This window comes from Canis aureus, chromosome 28 (assembly GCF_053574225.1).
Source record: "Canis aureus isolate CA01 chromosome 28, VMU_Caureus_v.1.0, whole genome shotgun sequence".
Lineage (NCBI taxonomy): Eukaryota > Metazoa > Chordata > Mammalia > Carnivora > Canidae > Canis > Canis aureus.
This window is the reverse complement of record NC_135638.1, coordinates 41,314,222-41,329,712: the sequence shown is the minus strand read 5'-3', so window position 1 is coordinate 41,329,712 and position 15,491 is coordinate 41,314,222. Positions and strand designations below refer to the sequence as shown.

Here is a 15,491-nt window from a genome sequence, read left to right as displayed (position 1 = left end):
GGTGATGTTTTCCTGAGTAATTTTTGTTATGCCCTTAAATAAGGACATATTCTTAATACTATAAAGTAGTTTGATGTGCTCATTACTGGTAAGCTTATAACTAAGACTCATAGGCCACTAGTACTTTTTAGAATGGTTTTAAAAATAATTCTTGGTAGCTGGAGGTAGGTTGCTACAGGTCATGGGATAAATAGGGGAATGTGGCATGCTTTCCACAGTGACTCTTTCCTTGCTTAAGATCAACCCTCAAAATCAAGATCAAGAAGACTCCGGACTTCAGAGCACCATTTATATTTCAGCATAAATAGGTCAGTTCATAGATGCAAGCTTTCCCTGTGACATTACTTAGCTATGTATGGTTACAAGAAAAATACTTCTTATTGCCAAGTATACATAACCCACATTAGTGAATTGGTAGTAAAAAATGAGTTTTATACATTTCTTGACTGTTGTGTGTTTGAATTGTAAACTATGTGATGAATATTCTTATCCATATGGAGAAATATCAAGAATTCTCATTGTGGTAGCTGGGCATATGTATCTAAACTCTTCTGGCACACCCAAGTAATAAGTCTCTCTGGAAATTTAGATTGCATGAAGCTTATACTTAAGGCTCCAATTCTATTTCTGCATTTTTATTCATTATTGTGTCGTTGTCCTGTGCCAAAGATACACCCTCCTTATCTCTGCCAGATTCCGGGTAATTGCAATTACACTTGGAAATGCTGGTCAGTAAGGGGAGGAGTCCCCTTAATTACAAAACACAGTGCTTGTCATCTGAGAAAAATGAAGCACCCCCAAACCTGATGAGTGATCTGTAATCATCCCCTATCCGTGCTTTATTCCTTCCTGTGTGGTTGTCTCTGACATGCCCATTCCTGTGTGCTGACTCTCCCCCTGGGACCTGCTCCTGAGCTGACACCCACCTGCTGCAGTGGAGGAAGGTTTGCTGCCTCCAGCGAATTATTTTAATGAGTTGGAGGAAAATGGCAAACTAAACCAGGTTGTTTAGCGTGGAAGACAAAAAGCAAAGCACATTTAGGGCCTGTCAGTGCCTTTTTCTCAGCCCTCTCAGGTTGCTGAGGTTACTGCAGCGCGCTCAGTTCCTCTCCCTGCAGCCGGCGTGTACCTTCATTAAGTCGTGCCGCACGGCGCCGCTAGATGGCGCCGCTTCCAGCCAGTTCCGCCCGCGGGACTGGGACCCCAGCCTCCAGGCCAGGGAGGGCGCGCTGCCCCGGCCCGGACGCACCTGCAGGGGCCTTCGCCAGGTGGACGCGAAGGTAAGAGGGCAGGGAAGAGGCGGTCAAGCCGCAGGCCAGGGGCAAGCAGCAGGTGCCCACCCTGAGTCCCTGCGCAGGCTGGCACTGGTGCTGGTGCTCGTGCCCAGGGATGGGTGCCAGCGCGGTAGGAGGGCCCCAGAAGCTACAGTGACACACCTGCAAAGGACATGGCCTCAGGCAAGGCTTTGGAAATGACACCTACAACAGCCAGGTAATCGGAGACGTGCCCTCTGGGGCCCCTCCGCGGAAGAGTGCTATTGGAGGGACGGCACTGGGTAAGGCTTCAATTTATTTTTCTGGTAATGTTTTTATATTTCTTGATTCAATTATTCATCTTCTACTGGTAGTGTTACACGGTTTCAACATTCATTCCTGTTGGGTACAGGTATCTCATCTGTGGCTAGTTTGTGTCCAGGGGACAACCACACAAAGTTGTCCATCTGTTACAATCCAACTACAGTTAAAGGCTTAGAGCATTCTAGAGTGTCTAGAAGAGAGACGATAACAATAAAACACCAGGTTCTGCATTTTTGTTCCCACAGATACATTCAGGAGCGCTGGTTACTGATGGAGACTCTCTGTATTTGGGAGCTAAAGCTGTCTACTTCCTGTTTCTGAACTTAGGAGGGTGAGGAAAAGCCTGTGAACTATTTCCCTTGTAATTAGCCTTTTTGCTAAGGCGGGAGGTGATCATTCTCTTCTGCCAACCCAGCTAGAAATAGAATGCCTCTGCTAAGGAGAATTCTCTCTCTCTGATGGACACATTTGGGCAGATTCCCTTTAGTCCTACTCGAAGGACTTAGTTGGATGACAGAATCCAAAGGTTTTATCTACAGCTGGTATTTAAGCTGTAGCTAAGATGGTTTTAAGTGAACATCCCAGAGGTGCAAAGGCAGGAGAAACAGAAGCATTGTTCACCAGCTACTCAAACAAAATCTGGGGCTCATTGATTAGTAAATGTGGGGCACTGGCCATGTGCCAAATGCTGCATTAGGCTGGGGATACATCAGTGAATGAAATGGACAAAATCACATACTCCTCTGGAATGTGTCTTTTAGTGGGAAGAGACACAAGGTAAATGAATCAACCATGTATGTGAATACAATGAGAACTGCTGAGAGGAAAATAAAGCAGAGAAGGGGGATGGGGATTATAAGGTGCGATGGTTGGGGAAGGTCTCCCAGAGAAGGTGACCCTTGAGCAAATGCATGGAGGATGTGGGGCAGTTAGTTGTTGAGATTCCAGGGGGATGGCATCTAGGCCTTCTTATACATTTAAGACTTCTACCACTCAGTGGTTCAACCATTGGTGGCTTGGAATTGAATACAGTGGTAATATTTACACCAGGGAAATTAGCAAATGCTATAATCCAAGGCTCATTTATTTGGACACCAGGCTCCTCAGCATATCATGGGAGGGAAGAGGAGAGGCCAGTAGTGATCCACCCAAGACCAGGTCCATCCCTTACTCTGGGGAAGGTCTGCAGTTACTGGAGGAATAAGGATGTACTCGGTCACAGGCTTGGGGGCTGCTGCTAGATGTCACCTTGGCTATTTGTAGGTAGTGCTTTGCTGGACAGTCTTTCTCGGCACATTGCTATCTCTTTAGAAGAAAGTAGGTATGAAAAATACCCTATACTTAAGAGTTATCACACATTTCAAGATTATCCTTTCTTCTTGAAATGATGTGAGAACTGGAACATCATTCTGTACAGTCAGGCCAGAGGAGCCTAAGTCCATTTTGCTGAGGGGGAGGGGAGGCTTGTCTATAAGCTGTTTTGGATAAAAACGTATCCTTGTGTACCTTCTTCCCCTCATACATTCTCAGGCTGCCTGTCCCTCATCCTGAGGACATCAATTGAACACTGTGCTCCCCAACATTTTGAAAAATACATGGTACACCTCAAAGTTCAATAGGAACTGTTTTGGCATTATCTATGATTTTGACTTTGATACATTTAGTTTTATCAATTTACCTTCCTTGTTATCATAAACACCTGAGGTTAAATTTTAGGGAGAATTTAGCCCTGGCCCAGCTTGTATATGGTGGGCATTCTTTAGCAACCAGGAAAAGTGCTGCTGCCCTTTAGAATGGGCAGAGCCAGAGCAATCCTGAGCACACAGATCTCTCTTTGGGGGCTAACAAAAACACACTGGAAATTTTACAAGAATTGACTTTTCTGTGAAGTTTCCAGAACTTTCACCTACTATGTGGTCTGGCATTGACAACCCACATCCATTGGTATGGCCTGTTCCAGCTGGGGGCAGGGAACTCAGAGGTGCAAATCTTCAGTGAGGGGTGAGGCAGGACAGGCATCCAGGCCCTGGAGCCATGAAGTCCAGGCACCGTCCCCATCTGGCCTTGACTCACTCTTTTAGACAGGAAAAGCCATGATGGACTCCATCTCTGAGGATTTTGTGGGGATCAATTGCTGAGAATGTGTACACTGCCGTTGCAGGGAGCCATGGCTGCTCATCCTCCTCCAAAGAGGAATGTTTGAGACTGTATGGGGAATGTTCTTGATTTTCCTAAAGTCTAGGGAGTGCTTGCCCTGCCCAAAGTGCCAATATGCTCCATGGGGAGAGGCCAGGGAGTGCCTGCTACTGCATTTAGCAAGAGTCAGGGCTACAGGGGACAAAAGAGATAGAATCCCTGATTTGTGCTCTGAACGTGGCTATAACCTTAATGCATAGGAATGATGGCTGAAGAGGTCTTGGGAGCCTCACACAGGGTCTGCAGAGGTGCTGCTGTGGACAGAGCCTTGAAGTGGGCATGAAGGACTATATTCCAGTCAGGGCTCATAAGCTCTCTGAGCATATTGGTCAAGGTGCTTATCTCTCTGGGTCTCAATGACTTCTATAAAACCAGAAGGCAGACCCAGGTGATCCCAAGGCCCTATCCTTTGTAGTTTCAGAATGGAGACCAACAGGCTGTCCAGAATTCTTCTCAATGGGACAGGTGGGCAGGTGTAGTTTCCTGAGGAGCTGACTCTGAGTGAATCTCTAGGGGACAACACATTCCAGGCAGAGATGGGCCAGGAGAAAGGTAAGGGCTATGCTCTGTGGTCAGCAGGGGCCTGGCCCTCAGATGGTGTTAACAGCCCACCATTTGCACGCTGTGATTACCAGCTTATGTGAATGGAGATTGGGGCCCTGTCAGGAAATCTACTGGTGGGTGTCACTGGTTCAAGCTCTGCCATGGCTGTTGATTCCTCTGATGGTTTATGGAAGGGCTGAAAAAAACTGGATCCCACCAAAGGAGAGAGAGATGCTCCTGAACTGTGCTGTGTCCTTCCCTGTGTACTCTTTTGTGCACACATAGTGTGATGGTTAATTTTATGTATTGCTGTGACTAGGCCACAGGGCCCAGATGGTTGGTCAGACAATATTGTGGGTATTTCTGTGTTTTTGGATGAGATTAACAGTTGAATCCTTAGAATAAAGCAGATTACCCTCTAATCAATCATAAGGGTGGGCTTCACCCAATCAATAGAAGCCTGAATAGAACAAAAGGCTGTTGTCCATCGAGTAAGAGATGATTCTCCTGCCTTTGAACTAGAATATCACTTCTCCCTGCTTCCACATCAATTTCTGGTCTTTGGATTTGAACTGGGACATCAACTATCAGCTCTGCGAATTCTAGACTTGCCAGCTTCTGTAACAGAAGCCAGTTCCCTATAATAAATCTCTTTCTCTCTCTATTGATATATACAGATAGACAGATATATATCCCATTTGTTCTATTTCTCTGGAAAACCCTGATTAATACACAAAGTATTTGATTATTTCACATGCTGGGGGAGAGAAAGCAGATTGGTTGTGTCATCCAGAGGAGTGTTCAGAAGACTCAGGATATGATTGCAGGCTCCCATGGAGAAATAAATGCATTGGCCGAGCCAAAGAGTTGGAACTACACGGTGGAGATGCTGCTGGATGCTGCTGGGATGCTGCATAGTTGTGAAGGCCTCCCTCCAGAGACAGTAGGGGAGAATAAACCACACTGATATTCCAAATAAGTCCAGGAATGTTGGAAGACAAGCCAGCTAATCTATGTATATATTCACAAGGTTTTTGAAAGAAAAATGCTGGGGAAATATTTAGTATTATTGCCATTATTATTTCTGGGTTTCATTCTACCTATATTTAAAGAGAATGAGGAATAAGGTTCAATGATCTATGTGTTTTGGCAAAAAGGTTAAAATATCCCCCTGGTTCAAATCGAAAAAACCTCTCATAATTCTCAGGTCAGACATATAAATATTCTAAACAAAAACTCATTAGTTTGGCCCACTCCACCATGTATTGAGTTAAGACTGACTAATCCAGAGGTTGACACAGTTAAATGAAAAGGTTCATTTGGAACTGTTAACACCTTGCAATAACACCTTGCACTTATATAGAAGCCTTCATGCTGAAGGATTGCAAAGTGCTCCTCAGACGGTGTATAAATAAAAACCCTTCCCCTGACCAGAGGCAGCCTCTTTACAGGCACAATGCCACCAAAACACACACCCACAGTCTTTTTGATGAAAGAGAAAAGTGAAAACTCTTTTCTCCATTTCAAACTGAGAGAGTTTTTCCTTCATGCCAATTAATTCTTAGATTCTCTGACCAGCTGGGTGTCCAACTGATCAAATGACTATTTGATTAACGATTCAATTCTGACACTAATTCCTGGAGTTAGCATGGACCCTACAGGGTAAGGGCTCAGTTCCATGGCACTGGCCCCACATCAGACATCAATTCAAATGTGGTTTCCAAGCTACCCATACTTCTGCCTGGCTGAGTACAAATTTGGGAATACCCACAGTTCTCTCTTGCGTTCAATAATTCGCTAGAATGAATTGCAGAGCGCAGGAAAGTACTTTACTTATTAAGGATACAATTTAGGAACAGCCAAAGGGAAGAGATGCAGGGACACTGTATTGGGGGGGATGCCCCTGGGGCTTCCATGCTCTCTTGAAGCACTCTCCCAGCAGCTCCCTGTGTTCACCAACCTGTAGGTCTCTGAAACCTGTCAGTTAGAGATGTTAATGGTTTTATTATTATAGAGATGCAATTTTACTAAATCATTGGCCATTGGTGATTGAACTCAAACCAGCCCTTCTCCCCTCCCCAGAGGTTAAGGGCGGTTGGGACTCAAAGTTCCAGCCCTCCAGCTGTGCCTTGGCCCAACCCCTGTCCTGAAGCTACCTAGGGTTACAGGAATCATTTCATTAGCATAAACTCAGGTGTGGTCTTGAGGAGCTTGTTATGAATAACAAAGGACAGTCCTATCTTTCAGGGAATTCCAAGGGGAAGGTTTTAGAAGATTTGATGCCAGGAACCATTTTACTGCACAAATGAGAGAGTACTTCAATTTTTTAAAAAGGATTTTATTTGACAGAGAGAGAGGAGACAGCATGAGTTGAGAAGGAGGGCCAGAGGGAGAGGGAGCTGAGCAGGAGCCCAGTTTGGGGCTCCATCCCAGGGCCCTGGGGCCATGACCTGAGCCCAAGGCAGATGCTTAACGACTGAGCCCCCCAGGTGTCCCATACAGGGTATTTCAAATGACAGTACTGGTCTCACTGGTCACAGTGGAGTGAGACCGGTACTAATGTGAGCATGTCTGTCACATAGAAGGAGTTCTAGGGCATCTTAAATGACTTCCTCATGTTTTCTTGTCTCACAAAACTGACTAATAAAATTTCTGTGGTAATGAAATGCTCCAGTATGGTGGCCACTAACCACATGGAGTTGGCTATTGAACACTTGACATGTGGCTAATGTACTGCAATGTCATTATTTTATTATAATTATTACTTTACTTAATTGTGTTGTGCAAAGCTCTACAGTACAGATCCTCCAGAAATGACAAATGATTTCATGGGGAGGCGGTAGCTCCTGCTGGATCAGGAGCAGCCCTAGGGCCCTCATTTCTTGCCTCTCTCCTTGGAACCGTAACCCAAAGTGAAGAGATCTTGACATCTCCAGAAATGCTTAGTGTCAGATCTACCCACCCATCCATCTATCCATCCATTTATCCTTTGAACAAATATTTCTTGAGCATATTCAACACGGTTATATTCAGTGCTTTTCCAGGTAAACAGAGGTTTTGAATTTAGAATTGCCCAGCAATTCTTAGAATAGACACAGAATTAAATTTTTAAAAAAATATTTTATTTATTTGAGGGAGAGAGTGAATGAGAGAGAGAGAGAGAGAGATCACATAGGGGCAGAGGGAGAGGGAGAGGGAGAAACAAACTCCCCCACTGAGCAGGACTCTGTCTGAGGACACTGGGATCATGACCTGAGCTGAAGGCAGACGTTTAACCAACTGAACCCCCCAGGAGCCCGAGTAATTGGTGGTTCTTGCAATCAGGAGGGCATTTATGATAGAGGGAAACTGAGTAGTGTGGAGGGCGACATCTTAAGGAACTCCGTTATTTTCTCCCAAGTGGGATGGTGGGTTAGAAAGAGGAGAGAAAGGAAGAAGCATGGAAGTAGAGTTTAAGAGACTTGAATAAAGGACACCTGGGTGGCTCAGCGGTTGAGCATCTGCCTTTGGTTTGGTTGGGACGTGACCCTGGGGTCCTGGGATCGAGTCCCACATCAGGCTCCCTGCAGGGGGCCTGCTTCTCCCTCTGCCTATGTCTCTGCCTCTCTCTGTCTGGGTCTCTCATGAATAAATAAATAAAATCTTAAAAAAAAATAAAAGAGGCTAAGTGAAATGACACTGCAGGGAAATCATTAAGGGCAATGATGGAGACAGAAGCAATTGGAGCAGAACAAGGCAGGAGAGAGTGCGACATGAGGTAAGTTGCCAGGGCAGCTCAGGCGGCCTGTGTCCCTGCAACAGAAGCCAGCGGGAGTGAGGACTGGGCACAGGTCTGAGGGGCCCGGAGGCAACACTTGCAGGAAAAGCTGGACCCTAGGACAGAGTCTGAGGCAGGTGTGGGCTCCTTGGAAAAAGGGTCACCCCAGGGCCTACCTGGAAAAGGGGCTTCCTCTGATGCTGAGCTGAGTGAGTGAGCCCAAGGTTGATAGGCATGTGGTTTTTCTTACCTAGTGGCAGGTGAGGGTGGGGCAGGAACAGTTTTCTTCCAAGAGGAGAGAAAAAAAGCCAAACAGAAGCTACATTAGGGAAAATTTTTGTGCTTGTTAAATATTTTATGAGAAGGTCCTTAGCTAGGATGCTTCATGCATGTCTTAGTTGGCACTGCTGTAACAAATTATCATAGACTGGGTGCTTTGTAGACAACAAAATTGATTTCTCACAATTCTGGAGGCTGGAAGTGTGATTTTTGTGTGCCAGCATGGTCAGGTGAGACCTGTCTAGGTTGCAGCCTTCACTGTGTCCTGCAATGGTGCAGAAAGGGTGCAGGAGCTCTGTGGGTTTCCTTTATAGGTGTGCTAACTCCACTTAGGAGGGCTCCACTCTCACGACCTAATTACACTCCAAAGGTCCCCTACCTCCAATACCGTCACATTGGGCATTAAGGCTTAAACATATATGAATTTTGGGAGGGCACAAACATTCAGTCCATAGCAATCTGAAATGGTTTGTCCAGTCCTCAGTGATTTGGGACCTTACCTCTAGTCACTATGGTGTGCTGACCCACAGAACTGGACAGTGATTCTTATGACATTTCTTAAAACTCTCTCTTTCTAAGAAATTGGGTAATTTCTTATAAAGGAGACTTGCTTTTCTGTCTGCTGTGGCTAGGCTATAGTTCTCTTTGTTCTCTCTGTGCATGAGTAGGAGTTTGCAGGGCCTAGGAGCTAGTTTGTTTGCTTAACATATCCTAAGAATTGCTGCTTGTCTTTTCTAAACTTTAATTAATTGTGGTTAATTTATACCTGTGCCTTGGCATAAAGGGCTCAATTTAATTTCTCTTCTTTCTCTATATACACATGCACACACACATGATATATATACACACACATACACGTATACATATATACATACACATATATAAAGGTTTAGGATATATATACGTACACACACATATACACACACATATAAAGAGGCTTAGAAAAATCAGACCAAGTTATTAGTGATTTATATTAATATTAGAATTCATTAATTCCATTCCAAATAAATCCTTTCCAAACAAAACACATTAATGTATGTAATATATTAAATATATAATATATTACATATATTATATTACATATATATTTATAAATATATAAAAATTAATGTATAATATATATTCTATTTCAAACAAGTCCTTTCCAAGCAAAACGCAGAGCTGCAGAATCACCCATGCATCTGGCTCTTATATATATATATATATATATATATATATATATATATATATATATATGCATTTTGCTTGGAAAGGATTTGTTTGGAATGGAATTAATGAATTTTTATATTTATATAAATCACCAATCACTTGGTCTGAGTTTTCCAAACCCTTACAAGCTTACATAAGTATTTTTAATTTAATTACTTTGAAGTAGTGTGGTTATCAGAATTCCCACGGTTCAGGCTCCTCGTTCCAAGGTCAAGATAACTATGCATTTGAAATGTTAAGGTCAGACCCTCAGACTAAGGACTTTGCTCCTTCCTTGGCTATGTGCTGGGCTGAGCTGTCAAGCTCACACAGCTGGAGGAATTGGCCCTGATGCCAGCCTCAGGGGCAGGGACATATTGGTGGTCCTGTCCATAGAGACGTGGGATTAGGTGGTGGCAACAGGACAGCCCAGTTTAAGTGCTGAGAACTGGAATGTAGACTGTGCAGGAGGCTGTGCAGGAGGGGTCAGCCCAAAGCGACACTGACCCAGAGATGCTCAGAAGACATGCAGGTGAATGGCAGGTGCTCAGGTCACTGCTCTGGGCTTGTGTTGGGACTCTGCTCTTATAATGAAGTATTACAGTGAATCTTCCAGGGAAAGTTTGCAAGGCCACTACACAGTCTTTTCTTGGGGTGTCAGCTTTCCAACCTCTTGGATTCCTGACCTTGTTTCAAAAGCATATTTCTTTACAATTTGACTTTTATCCAAGGAGGAGTGAAGGCAATTGTTGGTAATTTGGCAAGTGCTTAGTTTAGTTATATAGTAGTTGAATTTTTATGCCAGAGTTTCATTTTTGTGTGTGTGTGTGGGGTGGGGTGGGGTGGGGTTTTTGACTTTGCCTGTCCCTCTAGACTTCTGACCAGCACATAGGTGTTTTCAGAATGAAATGTATACCTCATTAATATTAACTGGGTAAAAAATGCATTGCTCTCCCAGAGAAGCTTATTTGGGGGGTCACCTTGACTCTTTTCCAGCAAGTGGGGAAATGGTGGGATGTGATATGTCAACGTATCCCCTGCACATGGGCCCAGCAGGCTGAGATCCAGGCTGAGCTATGTGAGGTTAGGGTCTAGGCTCTCTGCCAACATGGGCGTGGCATGCCACAGGCTGCAATAAAATGGCTCAACTTTGCTTTATCAGCACCTGCTTTTGAATAGCTATCAATTAGATGCCTTCTACATGTGTGGCCCCTCCCACTGGAAGATTTTCCAATCCATGGTCAAAGCTAGTATGTGACAATATCACTCCAATGTGGGTGTAAGAAATCCATCTGCAAAGGAGACTGAAGAGCTTCCAGGGCCTGCTGTGTGGCCAGGAATACCTCTGGGGTATCTGTTCAATGACACAGACACCCATGGCTTCCTGTGGAGGTGATGTATGTGGCAGCGTGGGTCTTACTCTGTGCCTGGACTGGCTGTGAGGTTCTGGAGAGCCCTATGAGGAGGACATGCTGAGGTTTCTCCTTGCACGGAGGCCCCTCTGCTCTTGGGAGATGGTTCTTAGGCAGCCTGGGAAAGGCAGAAGGTGAGTCCCCTGGGCTCGGAGGCAGCCAGGTGGTGGGTCAGTTGGCAGATCTGTGGGAAAGGGCTTCACATTTGAGCTCTTGCTCCCACTTGCTCATCGTGACTTGAAATTCCTTTACGGGGGGGGGGGGGGGGGGGATTCTTCCAAAAGAGTCAGGTTTCAGGTCCTCACTTCTTTCAGCAATTTATAAGAAATTTGTCATTGGACCTGGCCTCAAGGGATTTGAGTGTTAATTAAAAGATTTTATTGTCAACCTTAAAATTATTTTAAAAATTCCTAATTATGTTTCAGGAAATTTATGGTTTTTAAGGATGAGTCTTTTAGAGACTTATTTAGCTGTATGAGCTTGAGCAAGTTGTAGTAATCTTTTTAGACTCAAATCACATTCTTTAAAAGGAGGCAGTTGTACTACATGATTGCTTAGATCTATGTTAGTTCAAAAGGTAACAATTCTCCAATTAGAATCTTTAATGGAATGATTTTCATAATCAGAAAAACAATGCATATGTTATGTGTAGAGGTGGTAATACTGATTACAAATCATTATTCCATGGTCATGGATTGGAAGAATTAATATTGTGAAAATGCTACCCAGGGCAATTTACACATTTAATGCAATCCCTATCAAAATACCATGGACTTTCTTCACAGAGTTGGAACAAATCATCTTAAGATTTGTGTGGAATCAGAAAAGCCCCGAATAGCCAGGGGAATATTAAAAAAGAAAACCAGAGCTGGGGGCATCTGGCACAATGCCAGATTTCAGGTTGTACTACAAAGCTGTGATCATCAAGACAGTGTGGTACTGGCACAAAAACAGACACATAGATCAGTGGAACAGAATAGAGAACCCAGAAGTGGACCCTGAACTTTATGGTCAACTAATATTCAACAAAGGAGGAAAGACTATCCATTGGAAGAAAGACAGTCTCTTCAATAGATGGTGCTGGGAAAATTGGACATCCACATGCAGAAGAATGAAACTAGACCACTCTCTTACACCATACACAAAGATAAACTCAAAATGGATGAAAGATCTAAATGTGAGACAAGAGTCCATCAAAATCCTAGAGGAGAACACAGGCAACTCCTTTTTTGAACTTGGCCACAGCAACTTCTTGCAAGATGCATCCATGAAGGCAAGAGAAACAAAAGCAAAATGAATTATTGGGACTTCATGAAGATAAGAAGCTTCTGCACAGCAAAAGAAACAGTCAACAAAACTAAAAGACAACCTACAGAATGGGAGAAGATATTTGCAGATGACGTATCAGATAAAGGGCTAGTATCCAAGATCTATAAAGAACTTATTAGACTCAACAGCAAAGAAACAAACAATCCAATCATGAAATGGGCAAAAGACACGAAGAGAAATCTCACAGAGGAAGACATAGACATGGCCAACACGCACATGAGAAAATGCTCTGCATCACTTGCCATCAGGGAAATACAAATCAAAACCACCATGAGATCCCACCTCACACCAGTGAGAATGGGGAAACTTAACAAGGCAGGAAACCACAAATGTTGGAGAGGATGTGGAGAAAGGGGAACCCTCCTGCACTGTTGGGAATGTGAACTGGTGCAGCCACTCTGGAAAACTGTGCAAGTTCCTCAAAGAGTTAAAAATAGATCTGCCCTACGACCCAGCAATTGCACTGCTGGGGATTAACCCCAAAGATACAGATGCAGTGAAATGCTGGGACACCTGCACCCCGATGTTTATAGCAGCAATGTCCACAATAGCCAAACTGTGGAAGGAGCCTCGGTGTCCATCAACAGATGAATGGATAAAGAAGATGTGGTCTATATGTATACAGTGGAATACTACTCAGCCATTAGAAACTGCAAATACCCACCATTTGCTTGGACGTGGATGGAACTGGAGGGTATTCTGCTGAGGGAAATAAGTCAATCAGAGAAGGATATACATTATATGGTCTCATTCATTTGGGGAATATAAAAAATAGTGAAAGGGAATAAAAAGGGAAAGGAGAGAAAACAAGTGGGAGGTATCAGAGAGGGAGACAGAACATAAAGACTCCTAACTCTGGGAAACGAACAAGGGGTGGTGGAAGGGGAGGAAGGCGGGGGGTGGGGGAGACTGGGTGATGGGCACTGAGGGGGGCACTTGATGGGATGAGCCCTGGGTGTTATATGTTGGCAAAATTGAACTCCAATAAAAAAAATGAAAAAAAAAATCACATTGAAATGTAAATACCAAGTCGTTTCCTGAGGTCAATATTGGTAAGGGGCAGGAACATAGATAGGTGAGGAGAAAAGGAAACAAACACAAAAAGTGTCAGAAATACGCTGCATTTGGCCAAAGTTTGAGTGTCAGTTTTTCTGGCTCATCTCTATGACCTTGGGTATATTGCTTGATCTCTCGGTACTTCAATTTGCTTATCTCTGAGGTGGTAGAGCCCAGTTAGGAGGGTGTTGTGAAGCTTACAGCAGGTAGAAGAGTGACGGGCATGTGTAGGGCTACCTCAGGGGCTGTTACTCTTATTAATGATGCTCATTTGTGAGCCATTTCCTGGTTAGCAGCAGTTTAGAATGATTCTTGCCTTAATTAAAAAATCACTTCTCAATCTGGGAGTAGAAAGAAGTAAAGGGAGGAATGGAAGTTTCAGCCTTGGCTTTAAAAAGTTGGTGAAGCAATGGGAAGTGGCACCTCCATTTTATGGATTTCAATCTAAGGAGCTCTATAAAAAAACCCAGACTGGTACAACACTTTGAAAAACTTAGTTTTCTTCTTTTGGCTCTGCAATTTGCATGGATTTTGAAAAAGGTGTTAAATTAAAAAAAAAAAAAAAAAAAAAAGGTGGCATTATGTATTTTCAGGGTTTAATGATTTATGCATTTTTTTTTAAGGTTTAAAAAAGTCTCTGTTTTAGGGTGACCTCGGTTGGCTTCATAGCCTTAAATGTTCCTGGTCTGAATGGTGTTTGAAAATACACCTGCAAAATTTTTCAGTATCCTTTCAATGAGTCCATTGCCTGGGTATAGGAATCACAGAGGACTGACTTCCCTCAATTCATGCCACCCCATCAGCTGGCCTTGATCCTTTCCAAAGGCCAGAACTCTCTTGGGGATCCTTCACTTCTCTTGCAGGCCAATGACTGCCACCCAGGGATCTGCAGCATTCTCCCCAGGCCCTGGGAAGTCTCTAGGCAGTGTGTGTGTGTTGGGGGGGTGAGTGGGTGGGGGGGTCTCAGAGGGGCAGAATAAATGCTAGCCATGATTTCTTTCTTCTGTTCTCTAGTTCTTCCCTACGTCTACTTTTTGTGGGTCAATCCTTTGCAAATGTACAAGATAGTTTGGCTTTTACATAATGCTTATTTTAAAATACATCTCTGAAGTTGTCTAGGCTGAAAGTCACATATAATAGGACTATGAAAATAAGGAAAAAGGATAAAGCAACAACAATAGCAAAAGATGAAAAGAAAGATATAACCATGATGTAAAGATACTTGGTGCTCTTCACCTTAATTTAACTCTGAAACTTCTGGCAATCTGAATGATGATAGAGATAGAAATGAAATAAAACACTATAAAATACTATAAAATACATGATTTCCATTATATCATGAATAGAAGAAGACTAGTTTGAATCTTGACTTAAGAGTTTTGTTCTCAATTCTAAACAGAGTATGTCATGAATGTCCTTATATAAAAGATATTGACTGAGTAGTCTTGAATAGAAATGATGCAACAGTTTCAGGGATTGTATTCTTCATATGTCTATTTCTTGTGTTTTCCCTTGTCCATCACATAAGAGAAGATAGGTTAATCCTGGGACCACCTACTCTAAGAGGTAAGATGAGTCTGGAATAATGAGAGGGCCTCAAAAGAAGATTCTGTTGAATCACTAATGAGGAAAGTACACACAGTACTGCAGTCCTGTTAACCACGATGCTTTCACCTGCTTGATTGCCAGTATCTCTTATTGCTGTATTCTGCCCACCAGGTTGGTCCTGCTCCACTGTGGCTCCAACACAGAATGGGAGGGAAGATTGGGTCAATATAATGATGTAGAGATTGATAGGGACTAGAGTCTTTCTAAGGGTTTTGGTCTTTCTAAGGGTTTTGGTCTTTCTTTATTGTTTTTTTTTTTAAACTCTTTCTAAAGTTTTTGGTCTTTCTAAGGGTTTTGGTCTTTCTTTATTGTTTTTTTTTTTTAAACTCTTATATTTAATTTTAAAAAAAAACCCAAGTTGGTAAAGAAGAAGTAAGACTTTCACTGTTTGCAGATGACATGATACTGTATATAGAAAACCCTACAGACTCCACCATAAACTGCCAAAACTGATAACTGAATTAAGTTTTGGTTTATCTTATAAGAGCAATGGAAAGCCATTGTAGATTTTTTTTTGTTTTGTTATTGTTATTTTTAGGATGAGAC

General features: G+C 43.1%; 1 long non-coding RNA gene across 1 annotated transcript; it reads left to right on the top strand.

Annotated features, from left to right (window-relative positions):
- Window positions 1-216: 216 nt before the first annotated feature.
- On the top strand, window positions 217-4,320 carry LOC144300258 (uncharacterized). The gene is made up of 3 exons (XR_013366842.1): window positions 217-308; window positions 1,823-1,908; window positions 4,189-4,320. It is a non-coding gene; the product is annotated as an uncharacterized LOC144300258 (long non-coding RNA).
- Window positions 4,321-15,491: the final 11,171 nt, after the last annotated feature.